Source organism: Rattus rattus, chromosome 6 (assembly GCF_011064425.1).
Source record: "Rattus rattus isolate New Zealand chromosome 6, Rrattus_CSIRO_v1, whole genome shotgun sequence".
Lineage (NCBI taxonomy): Eukaryota > Metazoa > Chordata > Mammalia > Rodentia > Muridae > Rattus > Rattus rattus.
The window spans coordinates 3,127,072-3,149,724 of record NC_046159.1 but is presented as its reverse complement, the minus strand read 5'-3'; positions in this window follow the sequence as shown (position 1 = coordinate 3,149,724).

Sequence of the window (22,653 nt, the reverse complement as noted above, 5' to 3'; positions counted from 1 at the left end):
AGGATTGTGTTGTGGGGGAAGATTTAGTTCGTGGTCTTGTCAAGAAGGTTTATCTGAATACTTCCCTGTCAGTGGCCAATATATGGTCTCTGTGTGCCTTGCTTCCTCCTGCGAAGTGTATGCTAAGGAGAATAGCCCTTCATCCTTGGAGCGCTCTGTTTTGCTAAGCTCCTCAGATTGATTTCAGTTTCAGCTTGGAAAGCCACCGCACCAGCCCCCTACACAGCCCAGCTGAGCCACCTGCGGTACCCTGTTAAGATCACGATTGTGTGTATCCGAAGTGTCCATTAGTTTCGCAGTTTTGTGGGGTGCAGTTTACAGGGGTTATCTGTTGAGCTAGCCTAGTGTAAGAAGCCCTGGATTGCACTCCCAGCACAGCATAGATGAGCCTGGGGCCAATGCCTGTGATCTCGGTCCACATGAGACGGATAAGAGACTCGGGAACTCAGGGTTATCCTTGGCTACACGATCAAGGTCAGCGTGAGTTAATAGAGCCCATCTTAAACAAAAATAAATAAACAGATGAATAAATAAGCCTAAAAGAAAGTTTGAAATAGTTATCTCTTGCCTTCTCCCATAAGGGGAACCCTCCTGTGGGAATCCCCATAGCCAGGGCTTTGTTTAGTAAGTAGAGTTTCAGGGTTGGGGATTTAGCTCAGTGGTAGAGCGCTTGCCTAGGAAGCTCAAGGCCCTGGGTTCGATCCCCAGCTCCGGGAAAGAAAAAAAAAAAAAAAGAACCAAGAAAGAAGAGTTTCCCTCCTTTTAAAAGGATGAATTAGAGAAAAATTACAGCAGCTTGCAAGATAATAAATTACACATTATATAGATATCTAAAACTTCCAAATGTTGGGCAAATTGGGAACAAGGGACAAAAAGCCCAGGGGAGATTTTCTGAGCCAGTTTTTTTTTTTTTTTTTTTACTTAAATGGAAATAGATCTTGAAAAATAAATTTCGGTTCTTCTGGGTTTTATCGGTAGCCTTTGCTTAGACGGTGTGAAGCCATCTAAACTATGCACTCGATCTCAGCCAACAAATTTATAGCTTATCAAAGGCTCGGAAGAGCATGAAGTCGCTGCATCTGCCCCTCACATCCTGGCCTTGCCCCCTTTTCCTTTTAGTGACGTGTCTCCAGTCATAATTTTACCTCGATCATGTGCTGTGTGGACCTCATGAGGAGCTCAGACACCATGGGGCTGAGTCGCTCATCCTCTTACTTTCCATTCATTTATGGGATCGCTAAGTTGGTCCCCGTTGTTTCTTGCTGTAAAGGACGCTTTAAGAAATATGTCTGATCCTCTTATCATGTTCCAGTTGCATTTCTGTTGGTGGAAAGTAAATCAGGGTAGGTAAAGGGGGATTTACTTCCATTCACAATTCCAGGATAAAGCTCACTGTTGAGAGGAAACCATAGCAAAGGGATTAGTCACACCAAATCCACAGTCCAGGCAGGGAGAAATCAAATCCACAGCCCAGGCAGGGAGAAATGAACTCACACATACTGCTTGCTCGATTGTGCTCAGGTTGATTTCTCCACTTTTATACAGGTCAGGACCCCTTGCCTAGGGAATGTTGCCGCCCACAGTGGGCCGGGTCTATCCATATCGGTGGTTAAGACAACCTGACACAGATACCCACAGGCTAACCATATGTAGACAGTCCCTCGCTGAGACTCCAAGTTATTCTGGGGCCTGTGTCAAAATGACAAAACTAATCACCAAATCTAAAAATGTCTAAACATCCAAAAAATGCTAATAATCATTTTGTATCTTAAAAGCACTTATAAGAGGGGACTGCAGACATGGCTCTGGTTACGAGCACTTGCTCTTATAGAAAACCCGGGTTCAGTTCCCAACACCCACATTGCTGCTCAAAACCAGCGCTAACTCCAGTCTCAGGGGATCCAACATGCCCTGCTGGCCTCTTCAGGCACCAGGCATGCATTTGGTGCACATATATACATACAGGCATTTGCAAACGCACACACATAAACTAAATCTTCCAACTATGTAGAAAATGTTTTCTTAACTGAAAACTCTCATTGGATAAAGTACAGATACTTTCTAAATTGGCATTTCCCATTTTCAACTCCAATTCCTAATTTTTAACTTTCAGAAGGCAGATGCCATATGCAAAAGTTGTTCTTGATCTCCTCCCTCCCTCTCTCCCTCATCTCCTTCCTCTATCCCTGGTCCCACTTGTCTGGCGAGTTTGGGGTAAGCTCTCTTTGTGCCCTAACTTTGTTTCCTGTAAACAGACTGCACCACGAAGCCTGATTAGAGACCTAGGCTGTCCCTGTGGTCTGTAACTCATACTGAGCCCTTCAGACTTGTTAGGAAAGATACGTTTTAACCAAAGATTCAAATATCTAAAACTCTCACTCATAAATTTTACTGTCCCCTAACCCTATGTCACAGGCAGTTACTCAAGACATACTGACGTTCCTAATGGCCATTTTGTTCTCTGGTGTTTTTCTTCCATTCGTAGTGGGGTATGTAATCCTTAAAGAAATGGTGATCAGAGACTGAGACAGAAGAAAGGGGCCAGAGCGAGTTGGATGATGGTCATTGTACAACAACACCGTCCTTGTTTGAAACGCTGTAGTAGGGAGGGAAGCAGCGTCAGAGAGAGTCACGTGATTTACAACGCTGCCACCCCTGTACCTTGTTCGCCAAGGGAGTCAGAGAACACTGCTGCCGCCTGGAGCACCTGGGAACAGACTCTGAGCTCAGAAAGCCACCATTGACAAGGATCCGTGCCTCTAACCAAGGACGGATGCAACCGTGATCACCCAGCTCCGCCCCTGGGGGCTGAGGCGCTCTGAAAACAACACTCTGGTCTGGAGATAAGGGCTTTGAGAAAACAGAAAGTGTGATGAGAACCATGTCTCATGTCTTCACAGTAAGAAGAGTAGGAAGGGTGACTTGTTTCTGACTCTTGTTACAGAATCATTTGGGGGTCCCAGCAAAGCATCTGCCATTCAATCCATTCTGTGCAAGGAAAGAGAGGCAACGTAAAACGTTAGACACACAGTGGGTCAACACAAGTATCAGTGTTCCAGTGTGGTAGAACTGTGTTAATTTAAAATTAATTATTTTTCCCTCACCATCAAACTAAGCTGACAGCCTTAGAACTTTAAGAAAAATTCTCAGCAACTAATGTAACTTGGGAAATGTAAGATTACCCATGGCAGAGACAGAGGATCCAGTGTCTTAGGGATCAACATGCAGCCCCCTTCTGGTCTCTCTTTGGTAGACTCTGGTTGAAGTCTGCCAGTTAATCACTTCGCCTCACAACTGCCAAGCACATACCTGTTGAAGACAGCGACTAGACAGCCTGAAACTCAAAGCAGAGGGTAAAGAGTCTTCGTTGTCTCCATTTTATGCCAATCTTCCTTCTGCAATGCCTTCCAAACAGACTCACTTTCAACAGCCAGACATTGCCATCATCGTGGGGAAACCCTCATGAAACTTAACTTCAAAACAAAGTTACTGCTTCACTGAGTGAGTGAGTATGTGTGTGGTGTGTGTGTGTGTGTGTGTGTGTGTGAGAGAGAGAGAGAGAGAGAGAGAGAGAGAGAGTGTATGTGTGCGCTGCTCACTGCATGCATGTAAATGTGTGTATATATGTATTTTATATTGATGCAGTGAATACATGTGTATGCTTATGTCTGCGTATCTGCTGAATGCATGTTAATACATGTCTATGCATATGTGTCTGCTGAATGCATGTGAATACATATCTATACATGTGTGTGCCAAGTGCTTGTTAATACAGGTATATACACGTGTGTACTGAATGCATGTAAATACATGTCTATGCATGTGGAGGTGTTAACTCATATGTGAAGCTACAAGCATAATATCTTCCTTAGTAAGCTTCCCTTATTCTTCTGAGATGTGGGCCTCATTAAACGTTGATCTAGCATGACTGGCCAGAGAACCCCTGCAATCTGCCCTCCTCATACATGTCATTGCATGTGCCCAGCTTTTACATGAATGGTGGTGATCCAACTTCATGTCATCACGCTTGCAGTTAACATTTTACCCACTGATCCCTCTTCCCAGCCTCTCACTGAAGCCCTACTAAGTAGAAACCTGTAGAGATTTTTCTTTCGTATACATTCTTTCATACACATATGTGTGCTATGTCATTTGTAAAATATATGTTAGCATATTTCATATAGACATAGAACGTGTAGAGAGAAGGAGGGGAAACATGTTAACGTGTCTGTGGTTGGAATGTGTGCCCCATGACTAAATCAGCAGAGGACTTGATTGGTAGGAACTCTTGAAAACTCTGATCAGGATACCCTGTCCATCTCAGCAGCCTCGCACGTCTCCCTTTATAGGAACTGAAAGGACAGGCACTAAGGTTCAGTCCATTACCTGTGGTACCTGACTTAGCAGTGGACAGTCTATCTGACAAGGAATCTGTCTGTCCTGACTTAGCAGTACATGGTCTAGATGATAAGGGTCATTGAAGTTCTGTTCTATTGTTGTAAAATCATCAAAAAAAATCCCAAAGAATCTTAGCATTTGAGCCCAAACACGGTGCAGACATCTGAAAGTGACATTAAAATGGCAAGCCCCAAGGATCACATTTTGGCACAACAAATCCTTTAGTCCTTGAAGACCTAAAACAGTAATGTGCGAAGCTCTTTGAGAGCACCTGGCCGGTACAGAGAGACTTGCTGGGTGGATCTCAGAGACTACAATGCTTGGCCTTCACCTGAGGCCAAAGACCGGGATCAGACAGAAATCTGAGAAGGGCTGAGGGGTCTTGCAAGACTTTTCAGTCCAGTAGTCACAGTGGGTGCCTCACAACCACTTGAAACTCCAGCTCCAAGGAAGCAAAGGCTTCGGGCCTCTGAGGGCGCTCAAAATGAATGTTCTAAACCTAAGAGTGCTGTGGTAAAAATATAAAAAATAAAAACCGTCTTTTAACCCGCTCTAGGTCTGGAACTGTAGTGCCCCAAGATGTTTGATAGATATCTTAAGTCTCAGTCAGCAAAGCCTCTCATCCGCTTTGCGCCATCCCGTATCACACTGCCGATGGCTTCTCTCTGAGCCTAGCAGCCATCTCTCTAACTATCTAGTTCCCAAGGCAGGTTTCCATGCCAGAAACACACATCCGCAGCGGCCCAGTGTCTCTAGCCGCTGCACACTTTCTTACACTTAAATCACTACATGAAAGAACACAAAACACAATAACTTTGATCCAATTGATAAGATATAATTGCCCACCTAAACATACAAAGCCCTATACACCTCCATCCCTTAAGAACATTCGTAACAACCTGCAAAGGTACAGCGTGGAATCTTAACGTCAGCCTCCATGTTCTCTCCGCCGTGGCTTCTCCCGTCCCTCCTGTTTCTTCCTCCTTTCTGTTCTTGTCTCCTCCCCTTCCCTCAAAATTTTCTCCCGCCCATCCTTCCTTCTCGTCCAATGACAGGCCCTCACCTGTATTTTACAAATTAAATGGGGAGAAGGTTCTGATGAAGTCACCTGAGTCCTGAGTATGAGCTAGGCAGCCATCCTCCGGGCAGCGGAATTAGCATCAAAATACAGATAACTCCAGTGCAAACCACAACATACGAGTAACAAGGCACAAAGTAATCATAACTACTTTGTGAGATCCAAATGCATTACTGTCACTTTCTATTGACTGGCTCGTGCCTGTCCTCATGACTGTGGGTCATACATACTGGGTGGAAACTTTGAGAATAGTCCATATTTCAAAATAGGATCCAGGTTCAGCCACAAAGGACGTCTACATGGCTCTGATATAGTTCTCTCCACAGACCTCTGCCCTTTGCAGGTATCTCACCAGATCTCCCCTTAGTACCGGCCTGAGAGCCCCTGGCTTACACCTTACAAGCTCCGTGAGCCCCCTCCTCCGCCCACGGTTGCATACACAGCATCCTCGGAGAGAATGTGGCCATGGAGCTGCCTGTGGGTCATGTAGAGGGCTCCATGGAAGTGACTTTTCTGAGTGAACACACTTGTTGGGGTGGGCTGCGCACTCAGCCAGCCACCTTTAATTACAGGGCTCCTGTAAGTCACCCCAGAAAATGCACTGTTTCTCCAAGTTGGCATCTGAGAGTCCTTTCCTTGCTATGTCATTCCCAGAGCATTTCAGGGATGGGATGTCAGTTCTTATCTCTCCAGGAAAAGCCACACCAACAATGTGGCTTTTGGGAAACCTTCCCAGACAGGGGTGTCATGTCTTCATCACTCCCTTCTCACTCTGGCTCGTAGCATGAACACGGTATCAGTTCATCACAGATTACACCCTGTGCAAAAAGCTTGGTTCTCTGACATTAAAGATGACGGGTAGCATCATCCTCAGCTTACCTGATGCTCTGTCCTACCTAAGCCACTATCTCCTTGCCTCACTTCCTGTCGCCATTTTGTAATATAAAGCAGGATTTGACCCTAACCCTTCCATAGAAATAACCCACACCCTTGAAAACTGTGAGGAGAAATCTGCACACATTAACAACTTCCTTACAGACAACACAGTGTGGAAAGGTGGAGAGTGTGGGTGTGGCCCAAACCTCCGGATGCAACTATCAAATATTATGAATTAGGGGACTAAGGATTTTGTTTCTTTATTGAGATAGAAGACACACTATTTAGCTCAGGCCAATCAGAAACTCAGTATGTCAGCCTTAAATTCGTGGCAAGCCCCATGCCTTAGGCCACCCCTCCCAAAGGCTGGAATAAAGCACCATCCAGATTATATGAATTTAATATGATGACTAAATGAAAAATTCTGCATTATAAATTTCTTTTCTCAACCAAAACCTTATCTGTAAGTGCAATTTTTTTTTAGTAATTTCTCAAGCCTGTCAGATAATTTTACAGTTTCTCTCCACTGTCAAAATGGTAGGGTAAGGCTGAAGAGGATCATGAAGGACGTGTGTGCCAAAGAGAGGTTGACATCCCAGGAGACAGCCACGCTGAAGCACAGCTGTCCCAAGAAAAGGTTTTTCCAAACAGTCCACTTTTAAAAATAAGAATAATTTAATTGTTTTCAAAATAATAGAAGGACTGATGTTCTAAAACGTGAACATTTTTGTAATAGGGAAGATTTGGAACATACCCCAGGATCTGGCATAAAAGAGAGACTCCCATGATAGAATGTTGCTTCCCAGCACTAAACACAGCTACCAACGTGTATAAAGAAGGGTATGATTTTTGTGTTTGTGTGATGTGGAGGTGTGTGTGTGTGTCTGTCTGTCCGTGAGTGTGCATGTGTCTCTGTGTGTGTGTGTGTGTGTGTGTGTGTGTGTGTGTGTGTCCCCCCAGGGTAGAGAACCTTCCTCACTTGACCACTATATCCTTTCGAAGCAGGGTCAAATCACTGATTCAGCTAGTCTGCCTCACTGGCCTCTGGAAAACCCTATCTATCCTCATCTAACCCTGGGTCTTGCTGACATCCCTGACCAGGAGCCCAGCTCACAGAATAATAATGGCCCATCTTTGCTTTTTCCTCAGTAGTTCCTTGTCCTGTGTGAAACCCATCTGGCCACCATGAGTTCCTGCCCTCTCTAGTGTCTCCACAACACATTTAGATTTTCCTGGTGGGTACGGGGAGGGATCCAGCCCCGGGGGCTCTTCTGTCCTGTTTCTCCTTTTCTTATCTGTTTCTCTTGGCAGACACTGGACTGTTAACGGCGCTTTGATCCCAGCCAACAGCTGCCCTGGACGAGTTGTACTCAAGCTCAGCTGGCTGGCTTCAGCAGCCCACGTTCTAAATGTGACTGGCGAGTGGCTTATCCATCACCCTAATGGGCAATCACACAGGGAGCGCATCCATTAGCTTAGCTCATCTACAGGGGTTAGGAAAGAAACGGGAGCCACAGCTGCAGCCTTTAAAGGTCCCCCTCCCCCACAGGGCAAATGCTTGCTATGCTTTTAATAATTGAGAACTGAGCTCCGAAAGCCTCCATATCCAGCTGGGCCCGGGAGAACTGTAATCAAAAGAAGATAGTCAGATCCATGACAGCATCTCTCAGGCACCTCTGGAGACCCACAGACTCTGTGCTAGGAAAGGCAGTCCATAGTGACGCAGCTGCGTGGATCCCTCCGCGCCTGGGGCAAGCAGCTAAGCGTGGGGAGCCGCATTCCCCTATCAGTTCCTCTGCTGATAAATGACAGGCACAGAAGGCATTTTGAGGGTTGTTGGTGCGTCCGCAAGCGTTTTTTTGGAAGCCTTTTGACGTTAAGAACCTTTACAAGTAAAGTTGGGTAGAAAGGACTAGTGCCGTGGGCTAAAGGGCAGAGGGATGGCTTTATGAGCTGATGTTCATCATCCTTGTCAACCTGACAAGATTCAGAGTCACGGGGGACACAAAACTCTGGGTGTGTCTGCAAAGGTGATTCCAGGGAGGTCCCATGCTGATTGCGGTCCATACACACAGCTTATCTCCCAACTGCAATTGGATGTATGTCCCATCCACAAGACCTGCTTCTGGCTGGGCCCCATCGCTTGCTGACTCTTCCCTCCTCACCACCTCATAATCCTTAACCAGGCTCTAAAGATTCACTCAGACGGATTCACATTTCCCAAGTCATGTCCTACTCTTGGATCTCTGCCAACGAGTGAATCCTATTCCCTGTGATCCGTGCAGACTTCCTTCAAGGTTCTGAAGGCAGAAAACACTTCATCCCGTTCATTAGTTTTACTGTGGGTTCTGGGGGTCGAGCCCAAGGCCTTTTGCTTACAAGGCGAACACTAGATGATTAGTCTGTCTCCCTGGCCCGACCCCAGGATTTTAGGGCAAATACTCTCACTGTCCAGGTAAAGGCAGAGGAGAGAGACAGCGAGTGTTGGCTGTACATTAAGCACACAAGTATATTCAACTTGCAGAAGTAATTGAAAGGCTGGAGAGATGTTCTGTGGTTAAGAGCACTTGCCCTTGCCAAGGGACCTGGTTGTGGTTCCCAGCACCCACGTGGCAGCTCACATGTGGAACCTCTAGTTTCAAAGCAGCAGACACCTTCTTCTGCCTCCTCAGGCACTGCCTACACACAGCGCACAGACATGCAGGCAGGCAAAACACCCACACACATAAAACATAAATCTCTTCCTAAAGTACTCGGAGTGTATTTGTTATCTGAGTACTTTCCCGTCTACTAAGGTTTGCAACAATGGCGGCTACCTCACTGCGGCCGTAAGACCAACCGATACATCGATAAAGAGACAAAGATAGAAACACAACAGACTTGCTGAATGAGAGTTATTCGCGGAAGTCAGCCTTCCACTGTGACTGCAGACAGGCTTGTTTTCCTCACCTCGTTATCTGCATCCCTCAGGCTTTATGGTGAACGTTCAAAAAGTGAAAGGTTGTGGTCTCTACTCCAAATGGGGACAGCATCCGGCCGGCAGCAAAAGCTATACACCCAGCACGTTCCATGCTGCTGCCTGGTTCAGCAGAGTTCTCGGCACTTGCCTTTCATCCTGTGAGATCGTGGGGCCGACTCGCAGAGGGAAACTCCATCTCTGCACGTGCCTGAGTACCCGCGTCGGAACCACGAGGAAACAGCCAAGAGCTGCCAGGGCTGGGCTCTGCAGAGGCCCTCGGAAACTCCGACCTCTGTCTTTGTATGGGAAGCCAGTTAATCTTGTCTATTTCACCGATGGCCGCTTAAATTTCAGCAGGGCAGTTGCTGCTTGGAAAAGTGTTTCGAAAGAGGGCAGAACCGACAGTCCTGCTGCCCTCACCCCAGGGTCCGTACCACGCACGCGCGGAAGAACCACACAGGCATTCCTGAACAGCATTTTCCAAGTGTGTCTCAGAGAGAGTGAAGACAGGCAGGACCGTCTGTAGGCTCCCAAACCCATCAAGTCCCCCCCCCCCGCTTTCTCTTCTCACCCCAACCTGCCCCATCATTAATTTCCTGTCCCTTTTCCTCCCCTTGTCCAGGGCAAAATGCCTTCAGCAAGCACACAGCCACCCACTGGGGTGACCTTGTAATCTCAGGGCAATTTTACAGACCTATACCCCACTTCCTTTACCTTGTACAGGTTTGAGGGCTGGGGGTGGGCTGGAGCTTTCTGACCAGAAGGCAGCCAACACTCTCCAGGGCTGTGCTGAGAAACGTGTCCAGTCCAGGAAGCCAGCGTCACCTCTCATGCCTGCCGACACCACTTCACCCTGACTAATGCAGGATATGCAGGGATGAAAATAGCCTTCCAGGCAGCTGGCAAACACCTTCCGTGGGGAGACAGTAAGACACGATGGTCTTCTTCCCATTTTCTAAAACGTCATCTCTCGTCGGCTCACGCGCCAGAGCATGTCAACATCAGCCTAGAGCTTTGAAGAATGTTGGGTCCTAGTGACTCGTCACCACCATACACCCATCAAACACTGTGATCAGTCCCATCCCTGTTGGAGCAGCAATACAGATGAGTAGTGCGTGAGTGTGTGGTGTGTGTTTGTGTATGTGAGTGTGTGTGTGTGAATGTGAGTCTGTATGAATGCATGTGTGTGTATGTATGTGTGCACGCGTGTGTACAGATGTTCCTCTCTGTGCCTGAGACTTGCTCTGTGCAGAGTAGAGAGCACTTGTTTAAGCACAGGACAGTTGCTGGTGGGCTCTTCTGCCAGGGGGGTCAGCAGTAACAGAACGACACCAGTGCCAAACAAGGAAACCCAGAGGAGAGAGTCAAGCGCTGTGCTGGGTTTTGATTTGTTTTGTTTTCTTAGTGGTTGAACACAGGACCCGTGTGGGCAAGAAAGACACTACTCCTGGGCTGTTAAAACATCTCCATCTATTACACCGACATTTTGTGATGTGGGCCCAAGAAAGTATTATTAAAAACACTTATTTCAATGCAACATGTAAACATTACTAACACCTGAAAACAGTGATGAACCTGGAGATGCTTCTCTTGACCAAAATGGCGCCGGAAGGAACGGAGAGCCCAAGAGAAGCCGTGCTGGAAATGCTCTCTGTCGTTTGGTCAGGCTTCCTGTGTCTCTGGAATGTGATCACGTCACAGTTAAACATGTAAGAGAAAAGTAAGGCCTGGGAAGAGCTTTCAAAATGCTATGTCACCTTAGCTCCTCACAGATCTAAGTTCCGGCACTACCTTACTATATTTTGAAAAAATATGGAGAAACACAATGAAAGCAGCTTCAGGTGCCGAGGACCAGCAACACGGAGCACAGCGTAGAATGTCCGCAGAGGCACTGTTGTCCCTGAAGCAACCGAACCAGGTTTGCACACAGTAACTGTTAAGGAGATCGGGCAGTGAAGGGTGTGTTCACACCATGCGACTTCCAGGCACATAAAGCACAACTACTTGTTGTTGACTCGCAAGCCATGGGTTAGGAGAGAGGTAAACAAGTTCAATACAGCGTTTACTCTGGGGAAGAGGAAGAAGAGGATGAAGAAGAGGCAGGAAGTAGACTCTGCTTTATCTTTTGCGTTAAAAACGACAGAGTAAGCTGTTGTCTGCTGGGCTGGAAGGGCAGCCGGCCCAGCTACTAAAAGTATTTACTCCTCTTGTGGAGAACCAGAGTTTGGTGCCAGCAGCCATGCCCACCCTTGTCACAGGGCTGACAACTTCACAGCTGCTTTCAACTCTGATTCCATGGGAGTTACCCTCTGCTGGCCTCTGCTGGCAGCGTTCTCTCTCTCTCTCTCTCTCTCTCTCTCTCTCTCTCTCTCTCTCTCTCTCTCTCTCTCTGTCTGTCTCTCATGCTATGCATGTGTAATTTGTAATTTCAAAATCATTTAAAGGAATGCTGACATTATGACTTAGCCACACATTTTTATCTTAAAATAGAATTCTTTATCAGACTTTATAAGTGTATGAGTTAGGAGTACAGTTCTGTTCCAAAGACATGAAAGACAGTATATTCTAAGCCAAAGTGAACTTTTACAGTCATGCAGCAAAAGACAGTAATAAATCAATACATTAACCAAACAAAATTGTGGGGAAATCGGGGAGATGGGCTATGGCGAAACAAGGAGACCGTGATAGAGTTCATGTGCTATCTGATGTGGTCTGCATTAATATATTCAAAATGGAAGATGACTCACCAGATAAAGGAAGGCTGGCTTCTAGTCTGGAGTTCCCTGGAAAGAGAGACCTGACTCTCACAGATTATCCTCTGATTTTCTCATCTAGCCTTGGCATGCGCGCGCACACACACACACACACACACACACACACACGCACGCACACACACAGACACTGCAATTTAAAAATCTAACAGTATAATAAGGTTTAACCTGATAGTCAAAAGAATGCTAGGTGTGGTGGTTTGAATGAGAATGACCCCATAGGGTCATATATTTAAATACTTGGTCCTCAACAGTGCCACTGTTGGTAAGGATCAGGGAGTGTGGTGTCATTGCTGAAGGAGAGCGTGTCACTTGGGGGCAGCTTTAAGGTTTCAAAAGACTCAGACCATTCCCAGTGTGCCTGCCTCTACCTCCTGCTTGTGGATCAAGACCTGAGCTCTCAGCTGTTCCTGCCACCACTGTCCTCACCTTGGGGTGGTCTGTGTCTGGGACTTCCAGAGGCCAAGCTGACCTCCATGCAGAACAGTGGTTTCTCTTGGTGCTTCCATGCAGAGAGGAAGGAGAGAAGTCACAGAAGAGGGGTGAGATAGCTCACAGAAGAGGAAAGAGATAGCCCAGAGGCAGCAAGGGTCTGAAGCAGAGTAAAGGGTTCTGAGGAAGGCAGAGCCGCCCAGTCCAGAACACGGGAGGAGGCAGCCCTTCTTGCAAAGTGGTTTCTGGGTGCTTTGTATAACCTCAGATAGAGAGGGCACAGATAGGCCAAAAACATGATAAGAGCAGGAGATAAAAACTGGGTCGGACAGTTTTGGGGAAGAAAGGATACAAAGTGGCCACCTCTGAACCTTGTCCTGGGCTAGAAGCCAGAAAAGCTCCACTTGGCATTTATAAACCCAACACCTCAGACTGCCATCGTCCATATAGAACCTCTATAATCCATTCTAGGGCAGAAGCCCCACTTCCTACAGCCCCAACTCCACCACCTATCCTAACATCAGTCAGAGAGATTAACAGGGACAAACACAGTGAGGAGAGTTAATCGATGTGCTGGGAAGAACAAACAGAAAGGTCCGGTGACCCCAAATTTATCTTCTGGGACGCTGACAGGCATCTAAATAGAGGACACAGGCAGGCGGGTTAGAAGAAAGGGGGTGAAGTCTGTTGCAGGCCTTGATGCTGCCTAGTGACATGTTGGCCTTTGGGTTGGGGGAAGATGGCTGATTTGTTTGTACATTCCAGAAAGCTTACTTACCTAACAGTCACCTGACACAGAGGTGATCCCTGAATAGCTCTCATGAGAGCTAAAAATAGCCCAGGGTAATTAGGCTCCCGACCTAGGACCTCTCTCCTGTGCAAGATCACAGAAGTCAATCAGCCTCGGAGAATCCTTAACAGGACATAGCTCTTATCTAAGAACTTAAGAGAGAGCAGCTCTCTTCACATCCTGGGGCAGGGAACACACTTGACATAAAAATACCCTCCAGAAAGCCTTGTTCTCCGTTTTAAGTGTGTGTGTCTTCTACAAGAAACAATGTACTTAATAAAGCCCGGCCCTGCTGTCTCTTGAGAAATGCTGTGGGGGAGCCACTCTTAAATAATGCAGAGGTGACCTTCTGCAAGGTCACGAAGAGCAGGTGTCTGGGGCCCCATAACCCAGGGCTGTTCTGTACAAAGTGTGCCCCGTGTGATTCTGACTGCGGCTGGACGAGCAGATTGCACTCGCCGAAGCGGGGGGTGGAGGGGAGTCCTGAGGGAAGAGCATTAGGAACACTGAACTAAACAAGTCTTAGCTGCATGGCTTCTAACGGGCCGATTGGCAGTCCCAGCCTTTCAGCGGAGGGGAGGCCTGAAGTGCCTTTTAGATTGACTTAACCACAGAACATTTTTTTTTAATTCTGAATCACCTTGTAGCGAAACCAGATCCGTCCCACCTGACACGTGGGCAAAACCCAGCAGTGTTTTATTCAGTGATCTGTTGACCGGTTACAACAGATGCCTCAGATTCTAAACCTCTGACTCCCATCTCACCTTTACCCACAGCCTGTCATTCTAAAGTCTAACCTTGTCCCTGTGGGCAGGTAGTCAGTCTTCGTTCCTAGATACATGCATTGCTGTTCATTAGCTGCACAGAGGGAGGCTAGCCTATGACAAACCCACCAGGAGGCTAGCCTATGACAAACCCGCCGAGCCCCGCATTCCTCCCCAGCCTCCTAGATTAAAGATCAACCCAGAACAAACAAACCATGAGCAGTGTGGAGTGTAGACTCCTCCCTACAGAAGGAGGGATAAGTGAGCTGTTACACAGCGAGTATGAAGTTGCCCCCATGCATAACAACACGCTCGTGACAGAGTGACGGCGGCTTTAGGAGGAGTGGGACATACATTCTGGTGTCAGGGCAGTTCACTCCGAGACGAGATGCCAACACGGTTGCTCACAGATAGGATGATGTTGGGCCAGTGGCCCTCTCTAAGAACCACCTTCACCTGTAAAACAGAGGACAGTATGTTATACACACGGCTCTCATAAGAACTAAAAGTAATTAGACTCTGCCTAAGGTTGTGATATGAAAGTCCGTGATGGGCCACGGGGCTCACTATAAACTAAAGGATAAAAGTAGATCAGCTCCTGAAAGCATTCTCGGTTTTCCTATTTTCTTTTAACTTTCATTGGCTCTCTGTGAATCTGACATCATGCACCCAAATCGCTCGTCTCCCTCCCCCCACATGCCCACCCTCCACCCTTGCAACCTCCCCCAACAGAGCTGCAGTGTGTCACAGTGTCCCACGGCACACCCTTTTGTCCACACTTCTTTGCTTGCAAACGTCCGTCACAATGACTCGTTGGTCTGGTTCGAGGCCTCTGGCTCCCGATACTCTGTAGAGAGTAGAACCTCACTCTTGGATATCCTGTTGTCGCCCCGTGTCGTGGAGATCTGTGCTGTGGATCGGTAGGACCAGCACTTCATGTACTGTAGTCGTTCATCGATGGCTTAGACTTTGGGCTGGGCCAATTCAAAGTCCCGATCTGGGCCTGAGAGGTATCTGAGCTGGTCAAGCCCTCTGGCTCTCTTGCTCTCATGCCCTTGGGGCTGGCTGATCAGCAACCCCCACAACCAGGCCAGCTCTACCCTGCTGCCCGCTCTCTAGAGCATTGCAGTCAGTGAGGGACACGTCTGGCTCTCCCACTCTGGTGGCCTCAGGGCCAGCTGTCCTGCCTACAATAAATGGCAAGGGACGAGGGAGGGAGGAGGAGGGCATTTCTCCCTCATCTGCACCACCAACACCCAGCAGACAAGATGCGGGGCTGGCTCTCCTACACACCCACAACTCCCCATCTAGAGCCAACTCCGCTGAGTCCTACAGCAGGTAAGGGACAGGGACAGATCTCCTGCTATCACGACCCCATTCGGACCAACTCTCCAGCCGGCCACTGGTGGTGAGGGCAAAGTGGGGTGGAGGATAAATGTCTCCCAGATACCACTGCGTATCAGACAAGAGGCAGGGGCTACTCTCCCACACTCACAACCTCAGGCCCAGTTCACTCACAACCCCACCACCTAGGGCCAGCTCTGCTGTGCTACAGAGTAAAGCGTAGAGGCTGCTCTCCTGGATGATGGAGCCGGTGAGGGGCAGGGCCTGCTCTCCCAAGTGCTGAAGCTGGTGAGGGCCGGGGGCAGCTCTTCTGCTCTAAGGAGACCACAGGGCCAGGTCTCTGCCTGCTTCAGGTGGTGAGGAGGAAGGGGTGAGGAGGGCATCTCTCCTCATGGGGGACAACTGGCAGGGCCAACTCACCCACAACTACCACAGTGTGTGGGCCCCTCTCTCCTAAGTACTGCAGCCAACTGGGGGTGGGGTCAGCTCTTCTGATATCCTGTCCCCAGGGCCAGCTCTCCCACAGTGTCCAGGTGAGGGTGGAGCCAATGCTGCAAAGCCCTCAGACATCAACAAGTCCCCATGCAACAGCTGAGACCAGGGACATCTACCTGACCTTTGGTGATAACAGACTCTGCCACTGCAGGGCCACAGACCCAGACGTGGTCTACAATGACAGCACAGGCCAGGACTTCACCATGGTCCCAGGTAGCATCACCGTGAGACGGTTCCTCACTACCCTCAAGTCTCCAGTTCCGCCTCTCTTCATTGTGCCCACATCCTTCTGTTTTTCTTTCTCTTCCATTTCTCCACCACTTACTCTCTCCTCTTAGTGGTGCCCAAGGTCTCCAAGTGTCTGGGGTCATCTCAGGAGTGGTCTCAGGAGTGCTATGCCCCCCTCATGCAGTATGGATCCTGACAGGGGTCATCTCAGGTATGGGCTGCACCACCAGGCCTAAGGGTTGTCAGACTGTTGGCTGTCTCAGGCTAGCTTCCTGTTCAGGCTTCATGGTGCCAGTCTGGTGGTCATCTCAGGCTCTCTCCTTGCCCCCACCCTCCAGTGGCCCCATTCGAAATGAGAGGTTGTCTGTCTCAGGCTCATTCCTGCTAGTGTCCCTCAGTCCCAGGCAGGCTTCTTCCAGTCTCTAGCTTGGCCCCTGGTCCTGGGACCCGTGTGGTACCAGACTGGTGGTCACCTCAGGCCTGCTTTGGTCAGGGAAGTGCTTAGAGACAATAGCAGGTCAGAATACTGAGCGTGGACATGGCCTCTCTCCTCTCTGCCACCTACTGACACACTTGTGACACAGCACATCTTTGTTTTCTGAATGAGTGGTGAGGAGTGTAACGGACCCTCTTCCTCCCTGGCTGTACTGTGAAATGATTGCGCTCACCATGAGAGGCTGTTCTGAGGGAAGGAAGCCAATGAGCATGAGTCACGTGCTGGAATCCGGAGGCTCTGCCAAGAACACAACCTCCTTCTACCCAGGAGACTTCTGTTGGGTTCTGAGCAGTGGGCGCAGCTGGGACCCGAGGTTGGACAAAAGAACAGAGTGTGACAATCCTGGAGTGCTTAGATCACAAGGATGGGCGGAGGGAGCGTGGCTCTCAACGAACCTGAAGCCAGGAGGGAATGGAAACAACCTACAGCTGCCTTCTTCCCCGGGAATAGGGAAAGTGTGGCCTTTAGAAAGAGAAATCTATTTCTACTGCTTCTTAAGTAGCCTTATACCATGCCCGGCACGCATTAACAAACAAGCTATAAGACATGGGAGTAGAAGGAACAATTTCAGAGAGGAAGGAAAGAAGGCGGTGCTAGAGGGGCGTGGATATGAGGGGAGCATGCGTACTGCCTGTGTGATGATGTCAGACCGGAACCCAGTATTACCTTGCGACTGTCTTAACTAAGAAACGCTGACTAGGGTTTCTTTCTGTCCTGTGACAAAACGCCAGGACCCAAGCGACCTTGGGAGGACAGAGTTTGTTTCAGCTTACACATCGTAATCACAGATCATTGAGGAAGTCGGCCAGGGTCTCGAGGCAGGAGCTGAGTCAGAGGCTACAGAGGGATGCTGCTTGTTGACTTGCTCACTCTGCTTTCTTCTACAGCCCAGGGCAGCCTCCGGGGGGTTACACGGCCCACAGTGGGCTGAGCCCTCTCACATAAATCATTAATCAAGAAAATGACTCACAAGCATGCCCACAGGCCAACCTGGTGAGGACATATCTTAGTTGAGGTCTCTTTTTCTCAAACGTCTATCGCTCCACCCCACATCAGGTTGAAAAAAAAAAAACTAACTAGGACCTGTCCTAATTAAAATAAAATATTTTAAGATTGTATTTTTTAAGTATATGCAAAGAATCAGGTAACTATAACTTGTTATCGAAAAAATAAGAGAGGTGATCATTGTGGTCACAGAGCTGCACTGAGAGTGCAGAGCATTGGGGCACAGTCAGGGAGAGAGATCTGAAATCATTCTGGGAATGAGAGATCCTTAAGGCAATATGAGCGTAATAATATGGGGTAATGGTGGTGTTTTCCTGCTGTTCGGACATCAGAACCTCTGCCCCTAGACTCTTGAATTTCCACCAGCGGCCACTGGGTATGAAGCCTTGGGCTTCGAGGTATATCATTACACTGAGGAGGCCAGGCTGACACCATGACAGGTTTCAAATTGGCAGCCTAGGAGACTAGACCTAAGAACTGGGCAAGTCCAGGCTTGGATTAAAAAAAAAAATTTAAACCCCAGGCTTCAGGCAGCTAGTCAGAAACTAGAAGGTTCCCAGTCACCTAGCCCAAAGCAAGAACAACAGGTCAGCAAGTTTCCAGACCTTCCCAGTAACAGGTTCCAGCCCCTATGCCCCGGTAATGAAATGCCCTTAGAGACTGAGTAAGATGAAGGTCACCTACCCCAGAATCCCCTAATGCCTGCGGGCTCATTTGGTGTTTCTCCATTTTAGAATGAGGGACCCCCTGCATGCTGGTCTTCTGCAGAATAAAACGTCCCTTACTTTTGCATGCTATTTCATTCTGGGGTATCATTCTTCGGCAAACAGCAGACCCTCACGACATCACTGGTTCTAGGGCCTTACGCTTGCACTGAGCCATGCTATGTGCATCTCTAGGGGATTCCCAGAGTGCAGACAGCTGTGGTGGGACCTCTCAGCCTCAGTGGTTGTGTGAACCAGCTCCCCCACGAAATGCCCTCTCACGTGTCTGCCTTCCTGCCTGCCTCTCTAGGGAACAGGGCTGACAGAGATTTGGAACCGGGAAAGAGTGTGCCTCCATATGTCATCTCCACACAGTGGAAGAGTTCATACAGGAAGGCTGGGGTAACCGGAGTGGACTAACTACTTAATGGGGAAGGACAAAACATTTAAAGCTAATTGCTGTTGGTACTGTGAGGGGGAAAAAATGACTTAATTACAGGGACCAAGGAATAACTAGACTCTCCAATACACACTTTAAAAATCTGCAGAGCCCAGGCCTCTCCAGGTGAAAGGACGAGGCCCTGAAGACTATGGAGCCCGGAGTCTTCCCTACCAGAGCGATCCAGAAAAGCGTTCCACAGAAAAGCAAGCGCACACCTCTTTAGTCAATGGCGGACCTTTTACAACTCTCCCCACTTTGGGGTGAGGGCTGGAAAGGCAGCTTGGCAATAGCAAACTCTTGCACTGTCAGATCCCAGCAGCCACTGAGGCAGCGTACGGCCTCCTGTAACTCCAGCTCCAAGGGACCTGACACCTTCTGGCTTCTGCTGACATCTGAACGTGCACACGCATGCACACACACACACACACATGCACCCCCGCACTCATGCACGCATGCATGCACAAATAATAAAAACCTTTTTTAAAAGATGAAAAAAATGGTTGCCATTTTTTTTAAAGAGATCCTATCCACAGAACCCATACCCATTGGCTCTAAACACACCTGGTGCTCTGTGAATCAATGGCCAAGAGAAGGAAGTGCTTCTCTGTCACAGGCTAACTGAGAGACTTTGTGAGACTTTGTGGAAGAAAGAAGATCCATTGAATTCTTAGTCCATAATGAGAGATTTAAGAGTTAGGCGTGATCAAGCCTAGCAGTGAATTCCAGAATGTAACCAACGAGGCTCACTTCTTCCATCCAGCCCTGTGATTTGAAAGAGGATGCAGAATGAGACCAGGTTTGATCAGGGTGGCGTGGCCAGACACAGAGTGCAGACAAGCCTGCCGGCCCGGTGCTTGCAGGACTAATGAAAACATAAGTTTGAAAGCGTGCGGTTGGTCGGCGTTCCTGCTGGCTGATGCAAGTCCCGGAGTTTTTAATGAGTTACAGCCATATTTGCCTGAAGGAGGAAGTGAAGTTACAGACGGGCTTGAAACTGATTATGTGCAGGGTAGGGTGGGCCGCTTTGAGACGGTGGTGGCGTTCCATCTGATAGATCTATGGTCTGGATATCAACGTGTACTCGAAGGGCTTCACTGGCTTCAAAAGAACCCAGAACCTAGGATGGACAGATGGACAATTTTAACAGAAAATGATAATGTTGCTGTATATAAGTCAGAGGAGATTTTTTTTTAATAGCAACACGAAGAAAGTGAGAATATATGCACTCTCCAAGGACATCTGGCCTCTAAGCCAGACGTCTGAGAGCTGCAGGCCTTGACCCTGCAGAGTTGAGCTGAAGAAAAGTCAGCATCAGGGAAAAGTTTTGACACAGGCGGAAATTAACCCGCAATCCAACACGGAACAGAGCTGAGGTGTTTCTGACAAAACTCACGTGTGCTGTACGGAGAACCTTCATTAAGGCCTTAGTGCTGTCCGCACAGCTCTCACCTCAAAGAGAACAAGAGGTAGTTTATCCTAGAGCCAAATCTGTGTGGCCGTGGCCTGGAAACGATTTAGACAACCCCCAAATCCAATGTCCCAATGCAAAAGGAATTTCATGGAGACACCCTAAACACACTACGTAGGCGGTCACGGGGAAGCACGGAAGTCTCAGCTTTAGGCTTAGCTGCTCTCTGACCACCCCGAGCTGTTACATTGGAAGAAAATTGGGAGTTTGCTAAGTGAATACATTCTGGAAGGGATTGATCTGTATGTAATCAGGACATTAGGGGGGGAGGGGTGAATGGCTACTTTGCAGGCTAAAGATCACCTAAGATAAATGTAATTAGGTTCCGGACTGCAACATTCCAACTCCCCCACAGTCCTTGAGTCTCAGCAGCCGCTACAGACCCAGTTAACACACAACAGTGGCACTTTGTGCCACACACCACACGGCTAACGGACACCTCGCCAAGGACCCATCTCAGATTTAAAACTATCGTATGTTACAAACCGTCGTGTTCGACTGTCTGTGTGAAGCTTTCTCTTATGGAAGCACAAGAGTCTAATTATGGAAAAAAAGACTTCTCAGGCTTCCTACCTCGGTGTGTATCAAACTGTATTGAACTAAAGAAACAGCACATCCACTCCAGTAATGAGCAAACGATTCTGTCTTTAATGAATGGTAAAATTATATATGATTCAAAGAACTGTCTCCAAAATCCGACGACTTACTATAAGTGAACATTTGATTTATATTCCTGTTTTACCTACTTATACACCCAGGGCGGCTTAAGTTCCTCTGACAAGAAAGGGTCACAAGCAGAAAACATTGACGAAGCCCTGCTCTGAGGAAGGTAGGTGGACATGCGTTTGAAAAGATTCTCCTACCAAAGCATGTGCTGGAGACACAATCCTGTTCCCCAGAGCTGTAAACCCAACAGCACTCCCAGACGGCCTCCTGACAGCCCTCCTCAGTCCTTTATACACAGTCAAGGACGTTCCGGAAACTTCCCTCATGCTGTGTTTTACTTGTAGTCAAGCCATGGTCAAAGACGCTTCCAGTCAAACCTGGGTGGATTCTGGAGCCTTTTCCAGCCTCCCATAGATCTTCCCCCATTACCTCTCATCAAAGGTTGGAGAACGAAAGCCCACAGGGATGAAATCGAGTCTGCGGCTGGCTTGGAGTGCCCCATAGACTCAGCTTCACTCTGTGCTTTCAGTGCTGGGTGGGTGATAGACATATGGCCCATGGTGCTTAAAATAGTTTTGCCTTTAGCCCCAAATATTCATTGACCCTTGTTTCTTACAGTGACGGCTTACTCCCATACAAATATTAGCCTATTTCATCCACCTTGCCATCCTCGTCTGAGAGGAGGGTTCTGACTACTAACAGGTATGGTGGCGTAGGAGGGAACAGACAGCCTCGTGGAGACTTGGGATTGGCTCCAATGTCAGTGTAGGGAGGCTAATGGCATCCTGTCACTAGATCAGCTGCAGGTCAGTCCTGGAAGGCCATAGCAGGCCTTATAGTCGCAGGTCCACTCTTGAGGAAATAGAGTTCATTGGCAGAGAGGACAGTCCAGGCGTATGGAAAAAGAAGCAGCCACTGCTAGGTTGCTCTGATGCCCTGAACCATAGGGCGTCGTGAGCTGTTGTTGCCATCCATTGCGATACTACGGCTCACTTCAGGGACTCACCTTGCCTGTAGTGGGAAAAGCAAGTGGAGTTGTGTGTCAGGCACGAGATCGAAGGGACTCAGAACTCCAAGGCCATGTGAGTTCCCAGCAGAGCCGTGTGAGGGACAGTGGCGGCCCTGATGGGGGGAGGGGGCATCTGGATGGGTACTGACTCTGTGGTTTCCTGTGGCCTCTGTGTCACTACCTAATGTCATAGCCTCACCTGCCAACCTGACACAGAGATGCTGGAGAAAGGGAGCGTCCATTGAGAAAGGGCCCCCATCAGACTGGCCTGTGGGAGGGTCTGCAGGGCGTTTTCTTGATGGAGGAAGGCCCTGCCCACCGTGGCCGGCTCCATCTCTAGGCAGCTGGTCCGGAGCTAGGTAAGACAGGTAAGTAAATGAGCAAGCCAGTAAGCAGTGTCCCTCCATAGACCCTGCTTCAGCCCCAGCCTCCAGGCTCCTGCTTCAGTTCTTCCCTGACTCCTCTCGATGATGGCCTGTCACCCATAAGCTAAAATAAACCCTTTCCTCCCCGTGATTTTAGTCATGGCGCAATCACAGCAATGGAGAGCAAACTAGGGAACCTAGTAAGCACCAGCACGTCCACTGTTCTAGAAGATTCTGCAGAAGTTGTTCCCCAGCACCATGGTACCTGTGGCTTATAAACCCACCAGCAGCCTCCCACCAGGCCTCAGGCCAATGTGTAGAACTAAATCCAAGCAGAACCTGGGTGATGATGTGTCAGAGCCT